This window comes from Panthera tigris, chromosome F3 (genome assembly GCF_018350195.1).
Source record: "Panthera tigris isolate Pti1 chromosome F3, P.tigris_Pti1_mat1.1, whole genome shotgun sequence".
Classification (NCBI taxonomy): domain Eukaryota; kingdom Metazoa; phylum Chordata; class Mammalia; order Carnivora; family Felidae; genus Panthera; species Panthera tigris.
This window is the reverse complement of record NC_056678.1, coordinates 54,979,538-55,001,496: the sequence shown is the minus strand read 5'-3', so window position 1 is coordinate 55,001,496 and position 21,959 is coordinate 54,979,538. Positions and strand designations below refer to the sequence as shown.

Sequence of the window (21,959 nt, the reverse complement as noted above, 5' to 3'; positions counted from 1 at the left end):
TCAAGATCCCTCTGCTCTCCTCAGAATCGTTCTACACAAGAGTCACACAAAGAGTTCGAGAAAAGTCTAATTTTTATGTCTTTGAAGCACTTCACCTGATCTTTACATTTCGACCTTGTTGATATTTTCAGAAGCCATGTGTGGAATTGTGGACTTGGTCAATAATATAATCCAATCATCGATAAGATACAAACTTCTTGTTTATTAATACATGATTAAAAATGTATATGTTAAAAGATATTGACTGTAGCCAAGTGTGTGGATGACAAGAACAATTATGGTTCAGACTCCTAATCACTGTGTGAGCCGCCGACCCAGGCAAAAGTCAATAGTCTGTTTTACAGTCACAACACATCCTTTCTTCTTCTTCTTCTTCTTCTTCTCCTTTTTTTTTAAATTTAAAGTCCAGCGGTGATGCTATTATCTCTTCTATCTGCATTTACTTGTATAACTTTAATTCACTGAGGAAACACTTCTGGCACCACCATCCTGGCTGTGGCCCAACACTAGGCTCTGGTGTGACAGAAAAACTCCCTGCCCACAGGGGCCATGCTCCCTGCGTGCTATCTAAATCTCCGAACTGAGACAAAGCGTAGGGAAACCAGGAGTATCCATGTTTGACCATCCTTATTCGAAGATCAGTCATCAGTGCGCATGAGCTCTGAGCAGAGACACTTTGGGCTCCACTTGCTTTTTCCTCAGATAAACACACCTTCCCGAGGCCGTGCAGATTGGGGGGTGCTCTGTGTGACCAGGAAACCGAATGAGGAGGACTGACCATACCAGCCCCCCGGGTGCTTCTTTGGCTGAATTAACCCACTAAGCAGCCCAGACACCTAAAGTTTTGTAGGGACTACAATTATGTTTCTATAAATACAGATAGATACATACACGTGTGTGTGATTTATATCCCAGTACATCTGAAATAGTTGAGCGGAGGGCTTCCAGGGGGTTGTAGCCAAGCTGGATGATTACTGTTTATATCAGATATAAGGAAGAATCTGTATTTCTTCAAGATGAAAGAAGAGGAGAAAGTCTTTTTTTTTTTTTAAATCCTAATCCGGGAACCATTCTTCCCAGCAGATTAGAAACTACGAATCACCAATGTCCAGCCTCTGCCCCCAATGTCCACAGGTAGGAGAGATGGTGAAATTACAATGCTTCACAGACCAAAATCACTTGTGAGTATTAGTGCTGGTGGCATCACTTTGCAGGGCTCGCTTGAAGGAAAGCAATCCTCTTAAATGCGGACTTGGAACAGATCTGGAAAGCAGCTATAGTTTAGCAACATAGGTGATACAGGCCTTGCATGAAGTGTGAACTTCGAAGAGCTGACGCTAAAATTTAAGAGCCTGGGCATTCTTTGCAATTATTATTAGAAGCCCTCGTACACGGAAATAACTTCAATTTATCCTCACGTGACAATTGCACCCATAGGAAAAGAAGGACGAAGGAAAAAGAATATACAGTAAAACCTTGGTTTGTGAGCATAATTTGTTGCAGAAACATGCCTGTCATCCAAAGCACTTGTGTATCGAAGCGAATTTCCCCGTAAGAAATAATGGAAACTCAGCTGATTCATTCCACAAACAAAAAATATTCATCTAAAAATGATTATAATATGGTAATATAATACAAAACAATAAAGAAACTATAAAATATAAAGAAAAATAAACAAATTAACCTGCACTTGCCTTTGAAAACCTTTGTGGCTGGTGTGAGGGAGACAAGAGAGAGGAGGGTTATTGTGTAGGACAAATTTCACTATCACCAACAGATGTTGACTACAGCACAGTATTAATAAACTCTTCTCATAGACTGTATTGAATGTAACTGGCAATAAGGCAGCAAAGGAAAGGGTCTGCAGGCAGCCTGACCTAGAATGAAGCAAAGCATTCCCAGGCTCACTCTTGGATGGAAAAGCAAAGGACTGTCCATAGGTGCTTTGAAGGGACAAAATACACTAGTGAAGCTTGTGGGCACTTTCCAACGTTCTGAAAAATCACTGATTTCTTCCAAACACCGCAGCCTGAGACTGAGCATCTGAGCATGGGACACTATCACCCACAATCTCACAGCGAGAGAGAGAGAGAGAGAGAGAGAGAGAGAGAGAGAGAGAGAGACGAACCATTGACTCAATTGTGCTCATGTGACATTTGGCCCCACGTACTACTCATGCTGCAAGTCCTTGCTCATTTATCAAGTTACAATGTATTAGAAATGTTTGCTCATCTTGTGGAACGCTCACAGAACAAGTTACTTGCAACCCAAGGTTTCACTGTAAAGGCGTTTCCTAAAACCAACCATGGATAAGAGTTTCAGTTTGTTTAACAATTAGAAAACCCGTATGGAAGCCGATATCCTCACTTTATGCCATTTGTAATTGCCTACAGTATCTTTTTGCTGATACTAAATCACACCCATCCATAGTATAACTTTAGGCATTATCAAATAATCCTTTTGTAGCCATTATAAAGTTCCTGCTTCAGTTTGAATGAAAGCACACTGAAAGATGAAGGTATCATTGGAAAAGTTCAACCAGCTGCCTGCCAAGAGACTTCCTGAGATAGTGTGTATAGCTCATTGAGAACTAGCCGGGTCCAGAATATCATTCTTAATATCAGAAACTCGAATTTGATGCTATGTCAAAAGCATCTTCTTCCAAGGGTTAGATTCCTATCACTACAAGTAATGAATGCCTGATGTATAAAACCAGACAATGCTTTGAAATGTGGGTTTAGAATGAACCAGACTGGTGTTTGAATCCTGGCTCTACCATTTACTTAGCTGTCTGACTTACACAAGCCTTTTTTTTTTTTTTAACCACCCAAGTGGAGATTAAAACTTGTTTTAAAGACTTTTTAAAAAAGATTATTTGTAAAATGTATGTAAACTGCCTGACACACAATAAGCACTTAATAAATGGTGGGTATAGAACATGAATTTACAAGGAATAATGATATACCTGTTCTAGCATACAGGTCTTGGGTATAGCTGTACAATCTCTGGACCATTAGCCCTCTCTTACCTGATCGCACCCATTTTGTTCAGAAAATATATCCTCAGAAAAGATGCTTCCCAAAACAGGCTTATTCGTACTGAATTAAAAATCACACGCCATTCTTGTCTTTCTGAGGCTAGATTTGTGCCACCTCGTTGGGAGTCTCGAGTGCTCCCTAATTTGCCATGTTTTATAGGCAACTCCTTGGTAGACATTCTCAGTGTTTAATCACATTACCGCATATTAGCCAACCTTATTTGCTTTATTTCTAAATTGTTTAGAAGAATTTCCCTCACACCTTCAAGCCCTGCCCACTTTCTGTAGCTAAATACTCTTGCTTGCAGATAGATATCTGGTCTAGATGGCCCCACCTGACAGTGAAACTTATTTTTATGGCAAATAGAGTGGACAGACCAGATAAATAGCCAGATGACTGCCGTATATAAAGGCTTTCCCTTACCTAGTGTGTTTCAGATACATTTTTAGGAAATAACAGATATGATTTTCCTTTTCATGGGCATACCCAAAAATCTGTTAAAAAAAAAAACACGAAACTGAATTGAACCCGTAAATTCCTAATGCAGACTGGCAGGTGTCGGAGAGTAGAGCACCTCTGTATATCTCCGCTTCTCATCAGTGAAACAGGGATAATGGAGCCTACCTCACGAAGTTGCATGAGAGTTAACTGGGAAAGTACATATAGCTATGCCAGCACAGTGTCTGGCACAAAGTGAGTACTCAGTAAATGACAGGGCAGATGGCAGTGATGGGGACTATAATGGTAGAGAAAAATTAATATCATCCTCTTTCCCAACTAAGCTAATTCCTGTTTCCCAGTTGTATAGTATACCGTGTTCCACTTAGTAACAAAATATGTTCGTTGTCTGTCTTGGAAATATTTCTTGGGGGTGAACCCCTTGTACTAATTCATGCTATTTACAAAGCTATCTTAACATTTAGTGTTGCATGCATATTCCTTCGTTATTAGTGGATAGAGATAAAATATTATAGAAAGATTTTGCAAAGCAGCAAGACCTAGGGTCTAAGAGTTAGGATACGCTAGTAGCAAGTTATTAACATCATAATTATTGAGATTTTTTTAATTAATAAACTTTATTTTATAGAGCATTTTTAGCTTCACAGCAAAATTGAGTAGGAAGTATAGAGTTACCACACACTCCCTGCCCCCACACATGTGCAGCCTCCCCTATCAAATCCTGCCCCAGCAGGGACATTTGTTATAATTGACACTTTGTCATCACCCGAAGTCCATAGTTTACATTAGGGTTCACTCTTGGTGTTGCACATTCTATGCGTTTTGGCAAATGAATGATGACTTATACCCATGATTGCAATATTATACTTAATTTCCCCGCCTAAAAATCCTCTGCTCTTTATCTATTCATCCCTCCCTCTCCCCTAACTTCTGGAAACCACTGATCCTTTTAGTGTCTCCATGGTTTTGCTCTTTCCAGAATGTCACATAGTTGGAATTATGCAATACGTAGCATTTTCAGATTGGCTTCTGTGACTTAGTAATATGCATTTAAGGTCCATCCATGCCTTTCCTAACTTGGTAGTTCTTTTCTTAACCTTGAATAATATTCCATTGTCTGAATGTACCACAGTTTATTTCTCCATTAACTTACTGAATGACCTGTTGGTTGCTTCCCAATTTTAGGAATTAAGAATAAAGCTGTTATAAACATCCATGTGCATGTATTTGTATGGATGTAAGTTTTCCATTTATTTGAGTAAACGACAAAGAATGTAATTGCTGGATCATAAGGTAAGAGTATATTTAGTTTTGTAATAAATTTCCACTTCTTCCAAAGTGGCTGTACCATTTTGCATTCCTACCAGCTTTGAATGAGTATTCTTATTGCTCTACATCATTCCCAGCATTTGTTGGTAGTGGTATTTTGGATTTTGGTCATTCTAGTAAGTATGTGGTGTTATCTCATTGTTGTTTTAGTTTGCCATTCCCCAATGACATATGCTATTAAACATCTTTTCATGAGCTTACTTGCCATCTGTATATATCTTTTGGTGAAGTGTCTCTTCAGATCTTTCATCCATTTTTTAATTGGATTGTTAGTTTTACTATTATTGAGTTCTCAGTGCTCTTTGTATATTTTGGATAACAGTCCTTTATCAGATGTGTGGTTTGCCTTCTCATTCTCTTGATATTGGCTTTCAGGGAGTAGAAGTTTTAAATTTGAATGAGGTCTGACCTTATCAATTATTTCTTTCATAGGTAATGGCTTGGTGTTGTATGTGAAAAGTCAGCACCATACCAATATCATTTAGGTTGTCTCCTATGTTATCTTATTGGAGTTTTTAGTTTTGTGTTCTGTATTTAGGTCTATGATATGATTTGTGTTACTTTTTGTTAACAGTGTAAGGTCTGTGTTTAGATTCATTTTTGCATGTGAATGTCCACATTGGTTGGACAGTATTTGCTCCATTATTTTGCTTTTATTCTTTTGTGAAAGATCAGTTGACTATTCTTATATGTATCTATTTCTGGGGTCTCTAACCTGTGGTATTGATCTATTTGTCTATTTTGGCACCAATACCACACTGTCTTGAATACCGTAGATTTAGTAAGTCTTGAAGTCAAATAGTGTCAATGTGCCAACATTGTTCTTCTTCAATACCACATGGGCTATTTGGGGCCTTGGAATCAATTTGTTGATATTCACAAAATAACTTACTCAGCTTTTGATTGGAATTGCACTGAATCTATACATCAAGTTGGGAAGAACGGACATCTTCACAATGCTGAGTCCTTCTATCCATGAACATGGAATATCTCTTATTTATTTAATTTTTCTTTGATTTCTATTTATCAGAGTGTTGTAGTTTTCTTCACATCAATGTTGGACATATTTTGTTAGACTTAAATATTTCTTTTTGTTGGCACTAATGTAAATGTAATGAGTTTTTAATTTAAAATTCTTTTTGTTTATTGTTATTATGTAGGAAAACAATTGACTTTTGTATATTAACCTTGTATCTTGCCACCTTGTAGTTGCTTATTAGTTCTAGAAGGCTTTTTTGTTCTTGGTGATTCTTTCAGATTTTCTACATATAAACAATCATGTCATCTATAAACACAATTTTTTCTTTCTCGATCAGTATACATTTTATTGCCTTGTGTTCTGTTATTGCATTAGATAGGACTTCCAGTGTGATGTTGAAAAGCAGGTTGAGAAGGGATAGCCTTTCCTTGTTCTTGATCTTAACAGGAAAGCTTTTAGTTTCTCACCACTAAGCATGCTAGTTAGAGGGTTTTTGTAGATATTCTTTATTAGGTTGGGAAGTTCTCTTCTATTCCTGGTATTCTGAGAATTTTTATTATGAATTGGTGTCACATTTTGTCAAATATTTTTTTCTGCATCAATTGATACCTGTGGCTTTCATGTGACTTTCTTCTTTAGCTTGTTGATGTGATGGATTACATTAAATGCTTTTTCAAAAGTTCAGCCAGCTATGTATATCTGGAATAAATCCTCCTTAGTCATGGTGTATAAATCTTTTTATACACTGTTGGATAAGATTTGCTAATATTTTGTGGAGGATTTTTGCATTCATGTTAATGAGAGATTGGGTTATAGTGTTGTTTTCTTGTAATGTCTTTGTTTGATTTTGATATTAGGGTGATTCTGGCCTCATAGAATGAGTTAGGAAGTATTTCCTCTGCTTCTATCTTTTGAAAGAGATTGTAGATAATTGGCATAATTTCTTCCTTAAATGATTAATGGAATTCACTGGGCCTGGTGCTTTGTGTTTTGGAAGGTTACTAATTAGTGATTCAATTGATTTAATAGATATAGGCTCTTCCAAATTGTTTATTTCTTCATATGTGAGTTTTGACAGATAAAGTCTTTAAATTTTTTTTTTCCATTTCATCTAAGTTATCAACTTTGTGGGCATAGAGTTGTTCATAATACTCCTTTATTATCCTTTTAATGTCATTGAGATATGTAGTCATCTTGCTTCTTTAATTTATGATATTAATAATTCATGTTTCCTCTTTTTCCCTCTTTCTTTTTCTCTATTTTTCCCATTAGCTTGGCTAAAGTCTTATCATTTTATTGGTCTTCTCAAAGAACCAGCTTTCAATTTTGTTGATTTTCTCCATTGATCTCCTGTTTTAAATTTCATTTATTCCTGCTCTAATTTTTATTATTTCTTTTCTTTTACTTACTTTGGATTTACTTTGTTCTTTTCTAGTTTCCTAAGGTGTAATCTTAGATTATTGATTTTAGGTCTTTCTTATTTTCTAATATATACATTCAATGCTTTAAAATTCCCTTTAAGTGATGCTCTTGCCAGATCTCATAAATTCTGATAAGCTGTATTTTCATTTTTATTTAGTTCAAAATATCTTTTAATATCTCTTGAGCTTTCTTTTTTGACTCATGAGTTATTGACAAGGGTGTTGTTTAATCTCCAAGTAGTTTGGAATTTTCCAGCTATATTTTTGTTATTGATTTCTAGTTTAATCCTATTGTGGTCTGAACAGACATTGTATACTTCCTATTCTTTTAAATTTGTTAAGCTGTATTTTATGGCACAGAATGGGGTCTATTTTGGCGAATGTTTCATGTGAACTTAAGAAGAATAGATGATCTATTCTTGTTGGATGAAGTAGTCTATTGATGTCAATTATACCCAGTTGCTTGATGGTGCTGTTGTGTTCAACTATATCCTTACTGAGTTGTTGCCAACTGGATCTGCCCATTTCTGATACAGGATTATTAAAATCTCCAACTGCAATAGTGTATTAATTTATTTCTCCTTGCAGTTCTATCAGTTTTTGTCTCACATAATTTGATGCTGTGTTGTTAAATGCATAGACATTAAGGATTGTTAAATGTTTTTAAAATATTGTGCCCTTTATCATTATGTAATGTCTTTCTTTATCCCTGACCCAACTTTCATTGTTCTCCTTTGCCTGAAATTAATATAGCCACTCCCATTTTCTTTTAGTGTTTGCATGGTATATTTTCCTCCATCCCTTTACTTTTAATTTCTGTGTGACTTTATATTCAAAGTGGGTTACTTGTAGGTAACATATAGTTGAATCTTATTTTTTTGATTCACTCTGACAATCTTTGTCTTTGTATTGGTGTATTTAAAGCTTGGGTGTTTAAAGTGATTATTGATATAGTTAAATTAGTATCTACCCTATATGTTACTGTTTTCTATTTGTTGCCCATATTCTTTGTCCCCATTTTTGTCTTCCATGATTTTGTCTGCTTCTGTGATTTTAGTTTTTATTTAGAAATATTTTCTTAGTGTTTATTTATTTTTGAGAGAGACAGAGAGACAGAGCACGACCAGGGGAGGGGTAGAGAGAGAGAGAGACACAGAATCTGAAGTAGGTTCCAGGCTCTGAGCTGTCCACACACAGCCCAACGCAGAGCTGGAACTCATGAACCTTGAGATCATGACCTTAGCCAAAGTCAAATACTCAATTGACTGAGCCATCCAGGTGCCCCTACTTTTGTGATTTAAATGAACATTTTATATTATTCCATTTCCTCTCATTTCATTGCATATCAATAATAAGTATAGCTTTATTTTTTAAGTGGTTGCCTTAGAGTTTGCCATGTATATTTACAACTAATTCAAGTCCACTTTCAAATAACAGTATACCATGGTTTGTACAAGTACATTATAATAACAAAATAATTCTATTTCCTCCCTCTTGTCCCTTGTAACATTGCTGTCATTTATTTTCATTTATACATAAGCTATAATCATCAAATATATTACAACTTTTATTATTTTTAATAAATTATTATCTCTTATTTCAGTTAAGAGCAAGACAAAAATGTTTTTATTTTATATTCACTATTCCTTCTCTAAAGCTCTTCCTTTCTTTATGTAGATCCAAGTTTCTGACGTATATCGTTTTTCTTTTATCTGAAGAACTTCTTTTAACAGTTCTTATAACCAAGTGTACTGGAAACAAACTCCTTCAACTTATGTTTGTCTGAGAAAGTCTTTATTTCTCCTTCATTTTAGAAGGATAATTTCAAAGGGTAAAGAATTCTAGATTGGTAGTTTTTTCCTCTCAATGCATTAACTGTTTCACTCCACTCTTTTTTTGCTTGCATAGTTTGTGGAAGAATAAGATGTAATTCTTGTTTGTTCCTCTTTAGGTAAGATTTCTTCCTCTGGCTTCATTCAAGATTTTATCTTTGATTTTCTAAAGTTTGAGTATAATATACCGAGGTATAGTCTGGTGTGTTTTATTTTTGTTGTTGTTTTGTTTTGTTTTTGTTTGTTTGTTTGTTTGTTTAACATTTATCCTACTTGGTGTTCTCTGAGCTTCCTGGATCTATGGTTTGGTGTCTGACATCAGTTATGAGAAGTTCTTAGTTATTACTGCTTCAAACATTTTCTGTTCCTCTTTCTTTCCTCTTATGGTATTCCCATTGTGTGTATTACAATTTTTGTAGTTGTCCCACAGTCCTTGGATATTTTATTCGTTTTTTTCTTTTTTCTCTTGGCTTTTAGTTTTCAAAGATTCTTTGGTCACATTCTCAACCTCAGAGATTTTTTTCCCTCAGCTGTGATAGGCTATTAATGAGACCATCAAAAATGTTCTTCAATCAAAAATGTTTTTGATTTAGAGAATTTTTGATTCTTTCTTAGAATTTCCATATCTCTGCTTACATTATCCCTCTGGTCTAGCATGTTGTGTACTTTTCCATTAAAGCCCTTGTCATATTAATCATTTTTTTTATTCCTTGTTTGATAATTCCAAAATTCCGGCCATATCTGTTTGATTCTAATGCTTTAAACTGTGTTTATTGCTTTTTAGTATGCCTTATAATTTTTGTTGAAAGGTGGACATGATATACTGGGCAAAAGAAACTGCAGACCATAGGTCTTTGGTAATGCGATGGTAAGGTGTCGGGGTGGTGGCCATGTTGTGTAGTCCTATCATTAGGTCTCAGTGTTTGGATGAGCTTGTGCCCCTGGACTGTGAATTTCACCAGTGTACCTCAGTTTCACCCCATTAGGTGGGACATGATGGCTAGAGGGGGCTGGAGTTTTGTATTTCCCTTCTCTCGGGTAGGTTAGGCTCTGATGAGCCCCAATAGGTTAGACTATGGCAAAATAGTTTCTCCTGAAGGCAGGCTTTGTGAAAACAAAACAAAACAAAACAAAACAAAAACCGACATATTAAAAAGTGATTCCTTTTCCCTTCCTCCTTCCAGAAGTACAAGGCAATTTTATCTGATATTCACAGTGAGTACCCAGTAGAGCTCCTGGGAATAAAAGTCATAAATTTGTGGGATCTTATCTGTGATTAGCTTCTCATGGAGTTTTAAACTCTCAGATTTGTCCACACTGAACTCCCAGCAACTTGTCAATTGCAGTTCCTATTTTCCTACCCCCGTACTGATACCCAAGGAGGTTTTCACACTTGGAATTTTACTACCATAAGTTGTGATTGGTTGTTTTCATCTGTCTTTCCAATTTGGGGGATGGAATTTTTCCCTGTGACCTCACTTCTCTGATGGGTCTAAGATTTGTTAATTTTTCAGTTTGTTCAATTTTTTCTTGTCAGAACGGAGTAGCAACTTCTGAGCTCCTTATATGTCAGACTACAATTATTGACTTTTGAATGTCCTTATTACCTAGTTCATAGTTCTTGGGGGTATGAATACATGGCCATAGAATTAAGTACTGACTTAACAAAACTTCTGTCCAGTTTTGGTTTAGATTTGCTGAATCAATCGTGACCCATTGTAATGGCCTATGGTTTATGTTTGTTAACCATCATATTTCAAAGAACCTATGATGTTGTGTCCTGTGACAAGGAAAGCCTTAGAGGAAGAAAGAGAATTATTTTGGAAACAACCAAGATATGAATAGATAAGCAAATAACTAATTCTCCCAGATCCCCCATATCCCAACATCTATTGACACGATTAATACATCTAGAAATGTTTAATGGCAAAACACAATCTGAAAGCAAACAAATAAATTCTTTCTTTATCTTAGAGAGAATACACACTGAGGCAGTAGCATCTGATTTGTAAATGTGTTAAATGACACAACACCAGGCAGGTGTAGTAGTGTTCATCATACCTAAGCTCTCCTGGTAGCCTTAATTAGGTCTTTTGTTCCCTGTCCCTATTCTCTAATAAATCTTGCCAGAGATATTTCATTTGGGTTGTAGACATATATACATCATCTCTTCTGTACTACTGCAAAAGATGTGTAGTTTGAAATTTTTCAATGTTTATTTATTTATTTTTTGAAAGGGAGAGACAGGCACAAGTGGGGGAAGGGCAGAGAGAGAGGGAGACACAGAATCTGAAGCAGGCTCTAGGCTTGGAGCTGTCAGCACAGAGTGGAGTACAGACCTCCAACTCATGAGCTGTGAGATCATGACCCGAGCTGATGTCAGACGCTTAACCAACTGAGCCCCCAGGTGCTCCGGTGAGATGTGTACTTTAAAAAATAAATAGTTTTCTTTGGTTTGTGCAAATTCATCTGCCTTCTCATCTGTTTGTTTTGTTACCTCTGGCACATAATTGTTCATGGCGGTTCTGAGTTGGGGGACGTAATAATATGCAGCTGTTGAAAAGAGTTAGCCACAGGATCAATTCTGGCCCATGTTCTAAACTAAACAACTAAGCTAACTAGCCCTAATAATTGGCTGTTCGTTCTAGGTATCACTGAAATAATTTAATAAAATAATTTAGCTCATTAATTTTCCATTATGCAATATCAAGCAACCATTTGACCCACATTATACTGGATTACTGTTTTAAAGCTGAAAAGTTAAAAAAAAAAGCCAGCGACTTTTGTGCAACGGAGGGCAGGGGAAATTTGTTCTGATACTTAAAATATCTAGTATTCAATTGAATGGCAGAGATCTTAGCTACCTTTTGGTTAGGTCAAACCAATCTAGTGCTATTTGCAAGCATCTGGAAACAAGACATAAAAACAATTATTTAGGTTCATGCATATTTATTTGTTATCATGCATGCCCACTTATACAGTAGTGCATATTAGTTCCAAGCATTGTAGAAAAAAGAAAGAGATGACATCATTTTACTAATTATTGTCATTTCTTTTTTTCCTTTAAATATTTTCTCTGATGACCAAAAAAGCTACCAAAAATGGAGAAAAACCCACAAGATCTCTAGTAGGATATCTTCATGATTCCTAAGGATTATTATCTTTTAGTTACTTACTTGTGTGTGTGTGTGTGTGTGGAAGATTTATGTCTTACTTTGTAATACACCTGTAATGCACTAGTACTTCAAAAATTTGAGCATGGTTATTCTCAAACAATCCCAAAGAACATCGAATGTGAGCAGATACGAGGTGATTTTTAAAAATTTGCTTATGTTAGTCTCTTGGTTTGAGTCCGTATGCTTCCTAGTCACCCTGACTTGATGACTACACTTTAAATGTACAGTTTTCTTTTTTTAAAAAAATGGCCTATGTGTTGGGGTGCCTGGGTGGCTCAGTTGGTTAAGCATCTGACTCCAGCTCAGGTCATGATCTCACGGTTTGTGAGTTGGAGCCCCGTGTCAGGCTCTGTGCCAACAGCTCAGAGCCTGGAGCCTGCTTCTGATTCTGTGACTCCTTCGCTCTCTGCCCCTCCCCCACTTGTGCTCTGTCTCTCTCTATCAAAAATAAATAAATGTAAAAAAAATTTAAAAAAATATTTAAAAAATATAGCCTAGGGGCGCCTGGGTGGCTCAGTTAAGCGGCCGACTTCGGCTCAGGTCGTGATCTCGCGGTCCGTGAGTTCGAGCCCCGCGTCGGGCTCTGTGCTGACCGCTCAGAGCCTGGAGCCTGCTTCTGATTCTGTGTCCCCCTCTCTCTGACCCTCCCCCGTTCATGCTCTGTCTGTCTCTGTCTCAAAAGTAAATAAACGTTAAAAAAAAATTTTTTTTTTTAAATAAATAAATAATAAAAAATAGCCTATGTGACTGAACAGAATCAGACCCAATAAGAACTCAGTTTCTTTCTGATTTCAATTTGACATTGTGGTTCCTGCTGTTTACAGATCACTGGAATTCAGAGAGAGTCAGACATATGAAACAAAGTTCAGGCAGGATTAGATGCAGACCATTGCTGTGGATATGAGACGATGACCTTTGCATGACTCATACAATCTCTGAAGAGGCACACATCTTCTAGAACTGCTCTTGTGGTTTCTGATGCCACCACTACATGCCAGCATGGAAAGGTCTTAGCTACCCTGAAGCAAAAATATTACCTCTATCAAGTATCAAGAAGCGAAAACGAAAGCCATAAAGGAGAGTTTAATGAAGTTTCTCTGTTAAGTCACAAAGCAAATTAGCAGAAGAATGTTGATGACGACATAGATATGGAATAGAACCGCCACGACCCCTTTCTTTGGGTAATTCTATACACAGTTAATCCATCCTTATAGGTTAAAAAATGTAACCAGAAAGGCTAGTTACTTCACATATTCCAAAATCCTCAAAAGATACAGGTTGTTATAGGCCAATTAGATGCTGAGGGCCTGAAGGACACAGGAGGATTCATGTGTCTTTAAAGTCTATATGGTTCTCCTATAAGCCACTTACCAGCTTCCTTTGAGAAAGACAGAAGGGGGGGAAAAGATAAATGCTCACAGGAACTGATGATATAACACCGTGCAGCTGCTAATGCATATGGATGTGTCATGCAAATGTCCCCAGCAGAAACACATTCTTTAGTTTCAACCTGCAACCATATTCAGCAATAAAAGAGTTTCCAAATCAAACTGCTGACTCCCTTTTTTTCCTCTCTTATCAAAACACCCCAGCATACATCTTACCAGGCAGAGTAAATCAAAAGAGCCAGCTGGAGTTACCAACTCCTGTTTGTCCCTGGATATCAGGTGTGTGCTGCAATTTTGCAGATCAATTTGCGAGCTGAAATAAGTGGTCCACTAAAACTCAAAACAAAGCCATTTGGGTAATGCTCCTGCTAACTTTCCAAAGGCCTTATCTTTGCAAAGGGACACTGTAATTTACTAACTTGATTGTTTTGTTTTTTTTTCCGACACATCTGAAGATGTGTGTTGATTATACCTTTCTCTGAACATAAAAAGATCTGGAGGAACTCAGAGGAATTATTGATAACAGATCTTCGCTTTCTTGTCTATATCTTTTCTGTTCTTTCAGTTTTAAATTTTTGCAGATTCTCCGATACATTGATTGGAAAAGCAGCTTCCAGGGAAGGACAAAAAAAGGAGAATAAGAAGAAAAAAAGAAGAGAGGTGGAAGGAATTTGGGGAGCAATCTTGTCACATTAAATTTTGCAAAGCATCGACATAGTGAGAGCATACAGCCATGAATTTATTGCGACATATACTTCTCCTCGTGCTGGTGCTGGGTATTTATTGAAAAGTTCTGTATTGGGGAATGAAAAATGTCAAACAAGAAACTTCAACTGTTACCTGGAGGGGACGTTAAACGGTAACTTGGGAGTGATTCACTCCAACTTCTTTATGGCTAAGAGAAGGAATACCACTTTGACATTTTTTTATAGGGAGGTATGCTGCAGCTGAGCATTTAGAAGAGCGAGGCCGTTGAGATTAGATGCGGAAAGAGAACATGAGTACGTATCTGGGGATTAACCCGCATTTGTGCTCTACAGGGAAGCAGGCTAGGCACTCACTTTGAAGGCACCACTCCAGTGAAACGCCATCAATTCTGAATGAAATTACTTAGGGTGAATTGCCTATCTGCGGGTGGCTCCGGCCGTGCCGCGCTCCGGGTTTCCTCCGCCCTCCAGCCGGGATCTGACTGGCCTGCCTGGAAGATCACCCCCGAATAGTCGAGCCTCGGTGACCGGGCCTAGAGTGCTAAAAATAGCCGCTTAGTTCCTTTGCCGTCGCTGAAAGCTGTGCGCTCCAAGGAGGAGGGGGGGACACCCATTCCTTGTTCTCAGACGCGGGCCCCGGACGGTGGTTTAACCTCGGGGAGCCCGGGGCGAAGGGGAGGAGGCTGGGAGTAGGAAGGCCAGGACCACAAAAGGCAGCCGCTGTCTGGTTCTCTCCTTCCACCAGGCTTCCGGGCCATCAATTCTCCTCATTAACAGGAGAACTCTGCATTTAAAGAGCTCAGGCCCTCGACCTCAGCTCAGGCCCAAGTCAGACCGGTTGGAAATGGTTCAGGGCGAGTCTCCTTTCTTCCTCCTAAGTTCCCCGCCCAGGGTCAAATCACATTTAAGGGCTGTAAGAAGCCCGCTTCTGGAGCCGGTCGATTACTCTTTTTTCTTTGTTTTCCTAGAGGTAAGGCGAGAAAAACGTTCGCAGGAAGAGCGCGAGCGGTTGCAATTTGCACCCCCTCCCGCCCCTCGACGCAGGCAATTCCTCGCACGCACCTGGCGGCGCGGGCCGCGCGGCCTCCGCGCGGCTAATATACATATTTCGAGGGGGAGGCTGGGCGTCTGCTTCTTCGCCGGGTCAATGTGTTAATTAAAAGTTGGTCCGAGTTGGTCAGCACGCAATCCCAGATGTGCTTAACAGCATGCAATTAACACATAAGGCAAATCTTTTTGAAGATACCAGAATTGAAAACCCCCCAAAGAAACCCCGCCCGCCCCCGCCCTTAACGCGAAATAGCAACGGCAAGTAAGGGAAAAGTCATTAAAAGACGTAATTAAATGTGGGCCGCCGTTCTTGGAGGGGGTCGGGCTGGAGAAAAAATTCTCTAAATCTGTATTTTTCAAAAATAAATAGCAAATTGATTTTTTTTTTTTTTTTTTTGTGCAGGACGTGCAGGCCCAAGATCCGTTTCCCTCCGTTCCCACCCCATGTATATTAAACAGCCGGCGAGCGGCGGCCGCGCGGCGCGGTGACCTAGCGAGCGCCCGGAGTCCCCGGCCTCCACGCGGGTCCGCGCACGGCCGCCGCCGCTGCCGCCGCCGGCGATTGCAGAGGGGCGTCTCGCAGCCAGATTGGTTTCTACATCCAGGGATAATTACCGCACTCTCACTTGCCTAGCGCCCTTAATATTTTCAAAAAGTGCAGGGGAAGAGCGAGAGTGAGTGTGAGTGTGAGTGTGAGTGTGAGTGTGTGTGTGTGTGTGTGTGTTGTGACAGAGTCATTCTTGATAAAATTTATTAAAAGTTAAAAGTATTGGTCGAGACACTTAATATCATCATCGCCCCCAGCGGAGAAGCTGGTCCGGGTTCCGCTCGCCCAAGGCTGCCTCTGCCAGTTCACGCCTGCCGGTAGTTTTCTACCTTATTTAGCCCCCTGCCCTGACTTCGCAGGCCTCCGCGAGCCAGTTTGTTTCTACCTGTCTTTTAATTCGGGTTTACTCATGTATTCCCCCCCCCCCCATAGCAAACAAAGACCCCGATCTGTTTTACCCCTCCTATTCTTCTGCTACACACATTCACGCGGGCACGCGCTACGCGCGCGCGCGCGCGCACACACACACACACACACACACACACCCCACTTTGCAACTTCCTCGCTTCCCGGGTCTTTCGCAAGCCAGATGAGGACTTGGTGCCCAATTGGGCACATGGACACCACACCGAGCCTTCAGCCAACTTCTTGGTTATCATCCTAGACTTGTGAATTAGGATGGTTTGGTTTGGGGATGATATGGGATTCCAACACCAACACCACTCATAAAGGTACCAGGGGTAGCCGTTCTAACCAAATAATTGTACGTGTCGCATCTGAAGGGCGTGCCTTATTGATGACACCTAATGAAGCAAATAATGGATTTGCAGTATCTTAGCTATTCATCTGGTCGTTCTAGAAACCTGGGTGTTAAGGACAGATGGATAGTGATGGATGGAGAGAAGGAGCGAAAGAGGGCAGGGTACAGGGGGGGAGAAGGGGTCGGCTGCAGATCCTTGGAAACGGATCAGATTTGTTGAATGTCAGCTTGAAGAAGGCAGTCTGAACCATGATTTAAACACGGGCAGTATCATTGTTAACTAGTGTCCAACGACTACCCCCCCACCCCCACTCTGCCTTCCTGCCTCTCCCTTCTTTTCTCCCTTTTGTAGGATACAGAAGGTGAATAATGAAACCATTTTGCTAATAGTTTATGAGCCATGAGATTGGAAATGTATATGGATAGACCGGAGCACCAGACTAAAATCATTTGAAAGAAGCGTGAGGCTTGGCAGGGAAAGAAACCCGCGGTGTCCTCTCTCCCCAGCCCGGAGCGGAATGGGACGGATGAGGTGGCCTGGTGCCTCTCCGCTCCATCCGAGGGCAGCGGCTTGGCCCATCCTCCCGCCAGCCCCTTACTCTCCTCCTCTCCCCGAGGGGCTGGAGAGAGAGGGAGATGAATTGGGGCGATGGCGAGATAGCGCGAGCAGGAGATAATCGTTATCACCAGGATTTTTCTTCCAGTGATGGGCTCTAAAAAGATCTATCACACTGGGCAGCTTTCCCCGAGGCAGAAAACAATAGACGTGAACTTCGCGCTGAACACAGCCAAGGGAACGCTGCCTTGTGCGTCGTTTTTGTCTCCATAGGGCCTGTTCCTTTAGTACGATTACCCAGAACCTTAGAGAAAAGCCGCAAGCACCCACCTGACCTCCACACTCCACCAGCAAGGTTTCCATCCGCTTTCCTTGCGGAGTTAACCCAAGGGAATGGGGGGAGGTGTGGGTGGGGTGAAAGGTAAGGCGCTGGCCTGGACCCTCTCTTCCCAGCCCACCAAGGGGATCCCCAAACCTGGGGAAATGCTCTAAATCAGCTCGAAACAGTGACCCAAGCCAATGGCCCGCGAGAGACCGCCCCATATCTGGCCCAGCGTCCGGGAGGGCGAGGGCGCGCCGGGAGAGGGCGGGGGCGGGTTCCGCTAGACGCGGCGGGCTCCAGGCCGGGCTTCCCAGCTGGGGTGTCAATCGGCGCAGGGAGGCTGGGACAGGTACGTAGCAAGGGAAGCGCCAGCCCGGCTGGTGTGCCTCGGGCCGCCCGGGCTCCGTCCACCTCCGTCTGGGAGCACCCTTAAGTGCGCTTCAGTCCGGGCCCTTGGGAAGCGAGGGGAGCGCAGCCTTCAGACCCCGCGCTCGCGGCGCGGTCTTGTGCGTGCGTGCGTGCGTGTGTGCGTGTGTGTGTGTGTGTGTGTGTGTGTGTGTGGAGGGAGGGGAGGAGGGGCTGGAAATGACCCGCGGGCCTGCAAGAGTAGAGTCAGGGGCGGTGGGCGCACCCCTCAGGGTGAGTGGCCACTGTAACCCCTTAGCGCCTCTGCTTTTTTCCCTCTCCTTACAAACTCGGCTGGTTTCTGGGAAAAACAAAATAACTTTTCCGTTTCTGGGGAGGGAACAGGCAGAAAGCGGTGTTGGAAGAAGCGTGAATGGGGCAGCAACGCAACCACAGCAAGTGCGTTAGGAGCCCTCTCTAATCTTCTCCGGGGGATGAGGGGTAGAGGTTAGGCATTTGACATTTCCGTTAATAGGGGGCGGGATGGTGGTGTCGGGCTGGGGTAGGCAATGGAAAGAAAAAGCAGCACCGTTCGCTGGCTCCCTCTTCCCTCCTCCCAGCTAGAGGCCGCCTTTAGGCCCATTAGGCGGGCTTGGCCCCCGCTCCGCAGGCCTTGCGTGGAGGACGGAGCCTCCAAAGGGAGCAGAGCAACCTCTTTCAGCTGCGGGGTTTCACCTGCTGCGCCCTCAATTTCTCCAACCCCCACTCCCGCCCCTATTGATACACTGCTGACTGTGGTTCCTATGAAACATCCAGGATAAATTTAGTGAAGCAATCTCCTGAACTAGGGAGTTTGGAGAGTGAGTGTACGCCGTCCTCGGGGGCTTTAGTTTTGAAGAAGCACCTAGAAAGAAAATGAAAATCGAACCAACCCAATCGCCATTGGCAATCCGGCCTTGGCGCAAGGAAAGGGGGCGGGCGGACGGCTAGCGGTGTTCAGTACTCCTGGTCAAATAGATCTCTTCCGGTCGGCAGGTGTGAGCGGGCTCGGCGAAAAGGTGTCCGGCTTCGGGAAGCCAGCGAGCCAGACCTCGGGGCACCAGCCGGCAGGACGCGCTTCTTCGAGAGCTTGCGGCCCCCAAGGCAAGCAAGGACTCAACCCCGGCGTGCGCCTTCGGTCTCCCGGCCCCGCCAGGGCCGAGGGTTCAAGTAAAGTTGCCGAGAGGGGGTTTGCTAGCACCGGAGGGTTACTGTTGCCCTGGGAAAGGAAACCTGTACTCTAGGAACTCCTTTGTGCCCTCTCTACTCACCCTTTCGCACTTCCCTCCCAAACTCGAGATTACCTAAATTCCCTTCCTGGCATCTGAGGAAACCCCCAAACGCTGGCAGTTTTCCGCTTTCCTTCTGTCGCTCCAAGTAATCCCCAGGGAAGCCCGGCTCCGTGTTCCCCTCCCCCACCCTGCACTACACTCAACCCCTAGGATCGCTGCTCTCCAGGACCTTTGCCCTTCATGGCAGGTACCTGCGCGCCTAGCAGCGTGTGGGGGTGGGGGTGGAGGGGCTGCAGCCAAGGTAGGCGGAAAGGGAGGGTCAAAGAGGCGGAGTGCCCCCCTTGCAAAAATACCAAAACTACCGTAAATTCCACAAAAATTAAACCCCACCTCGCTTTCCGAATCTGTCCCCTCCCAAATCCTGTCTGGAGAGGGGCGGGAGGGGTGGTCGGGTCGTCCCCGGAAAGGGGGATTGTGCGCAAATGTACGCCCGCTCCTCTCATTTGTTAGCTGATTCCGTCTAAAAGTTCGCTATTTATAGGCTACTTGCGGCAGCCCGAATCCCCGTGCCCGCTCTCCTGCGCGAAGTGCGCGAGGTCCCCGCGGCGCCGAGCGGCCCGTCTCGATTGTGTCCGGTGATTTGTTTTGTTTTTGTTTCTGCCCTCGCACCGCAGGCAGCCAGGGAGAAGATCTCGGGGAGTCCCGAAACCACCCACCCGCAGTAGTTGAGAGCGGCTCTGCAGTCCGACCATGTGAGTCCGCGCTTGACCCCGCTGGGCGCTCGCGGGGGGCAGACGCGGGGGAGGCGCTGCGGCTCCGCCGCCGCGCCCGCGCCCCTAGGGCTTTCCTCCGCCTGTGCCCCGGCCCCTGCGACCTCCAGCTCCGCTCAGCTCTCTCACCCCCTCTGATTTTTCTCTTCTGTTTCTCTCTTTCCTTGCATCTCTGACTCTGCCCTGCTCTCAACTTCCAGCTGAGTTTGCATCTGGGCACAAAAAGAGACAGCACTGGCCTTTACGCGGGAGGCGGGGTGGGCTGGGCGTGTGTGTTTCATCAACAGGGAAATTGTGTGGGGCTGAGGGCGGGGGAGGGGCGTGATGGAGCGGGTCTGGAGCGCGGCCCCGCGCGCTGGGGGAGGGGACTAGGAGCGTTTGGATCCAGACCTTTCCTTTTGCCGTGGCACAGATCGCGGGATGAGAGTCAAGTGCTCGGGAAGCCTCGCCATTTAGGACCCTCCCTCTGCGATGCTGGGACAGACGTCTTAATCAAAATCTCGGAACCACCCCAGTAGAAAGGAGGGAAGGACGTGGGTACAGGATAAGGCTAGCTGGGAAATAGGGTCAGCGTCAGTTCCCTAAATTCCACGTAGCACTGGGCGTTGCGATGCCCCCTTTTCCCCAGCGGCTGCGGACAGGACTCGCTTGCGCAGACCGCAAAGGCGCAGGCGGATCTCGGCGGTCCGTGGGCCTTGCCCTTGTCCTGTTTTTTATAAATGCCAGAACCTTGGAGGATGCCTATGTGTTTTAGAAGTGAGACGTCAAGAGGGCGGGGAGCCGCGCGGGCAGGAGCGTTTCCCGAGTCCCCGGCACGAGAGGCGCGAGAGGCGCGAGAAGCGCTCGGCGCGCGTTTATGGCGCGGGGAACGGCTGTGCGCGCGGAGCCGCCGCCAGGCCGGCTTTCTCGCAGGCGCGCGGCCTCAGGCGTGAGACTCGCGCCCCACAGGTCCAACCGCCCTCCTCTCCCCCGCCCCCGGAACCGTGGCACGACGTGCGGGGGCGGGGGCGGAGGCGGTTGTGACTGAAAATAACCCGGGGCTCAGATCCGTTTGGCCGAAGGACAGAGCCCCAGAACGGAGGTGGGGAGGAGTTAGGAACCAGTGAGGGGAGAATTGCGGCCTCCCCTCTCTCGCGCGCGCGCAGGGCCCCGCGCCCTCGCCGGCTTAACTTCTTACCCGCCTCCAATTTCTGCTCTCACAGTGGATGCCACACTTGCAATCCCCCTGTGGCCACATCTCCAAAGCGTTCAGTCGGCCGCGTGGCTAGACTGGTGGGCAGCGAAGAGCCAAGACGGGTCTATGGCAGGTGCCCGGGAGAGGGGACCTCACTGTCCAGCGTGCGTGCACCCAGAGTTCCCTGGCACAGAGGTGGGGGAGGGGTCTGATCCCAGCCCACGTCCCTGCTTCTCTCCAGACCTGGCCCTGCAGGGGCATTCTGGTTCTGACAGGACGGGGGCCGCCCACACCTGGCCCAGAGCTGTCCCGATTCTCACCCCTGCCCGCCCAAGACAGCTTTCAGGAACTCAACTGCCAAGTTAAAAGCAGAAGAAAGTTTCTGCTACTCTCCCTGGGCCACATGAGGGGTTATGGGTAGATGTCAAACTTAATGCAACTCTGCACCAGAAACTAGCGGTAGGGACCGGTAAATGTCCGCATTCGGGGCCTGGGGGAGCGACGTCTTAGTATCTCCCCCTCCCCACCCCACCCCACTCCCGACCCGTAAATGCCACTCTGCTGTCCCGTGGCGCGTTTTCTGAGCCTCTCCTCTTTACGCAAGTCTTAAGAGGAAGACAGGGAAGGAAGGGGAGAATGACGTCAAAGAAAGGTGGAAAGGGGCAATGAGAGAAAAAAACGCGCAGTAAAGGGACCGGTATGGTCAAAAAGAATGACCTCTAGCTAGCTGTTTTTTCTCCTAGTCCCCCTTGAAAAGAACACACACGGCGGCGTTTGGAGGCCGGTGGAGTTGCCCAAGACAAGAACCCCCAGCCCAAGTTCTCTGGCCTCGGCT

General features: G+C 43.8%; 1 long non-coding RNA gene across 1 annotated transcript; it reads left to right on the top strand.

Annotated features, from left to right (window-relative positions):
- The first annotated feature begins 13,060 nt into the window (after positions 1-13,060).
- Positions 13,061-16,086, top strand: LOC107179032. The gene is made up of 4 exons (XR_006214112.1): positions 13,061-13,415; positions 14,188-14,398; positions 14,555-14,623; positions 15,783-16,086. It is a non-coding gene; the product is annotated as an uncharacterized LOC107179032 (long non-coding RNA).
- Positions 16,087-21,959: the final 5,873 nt, after the last annotated feature.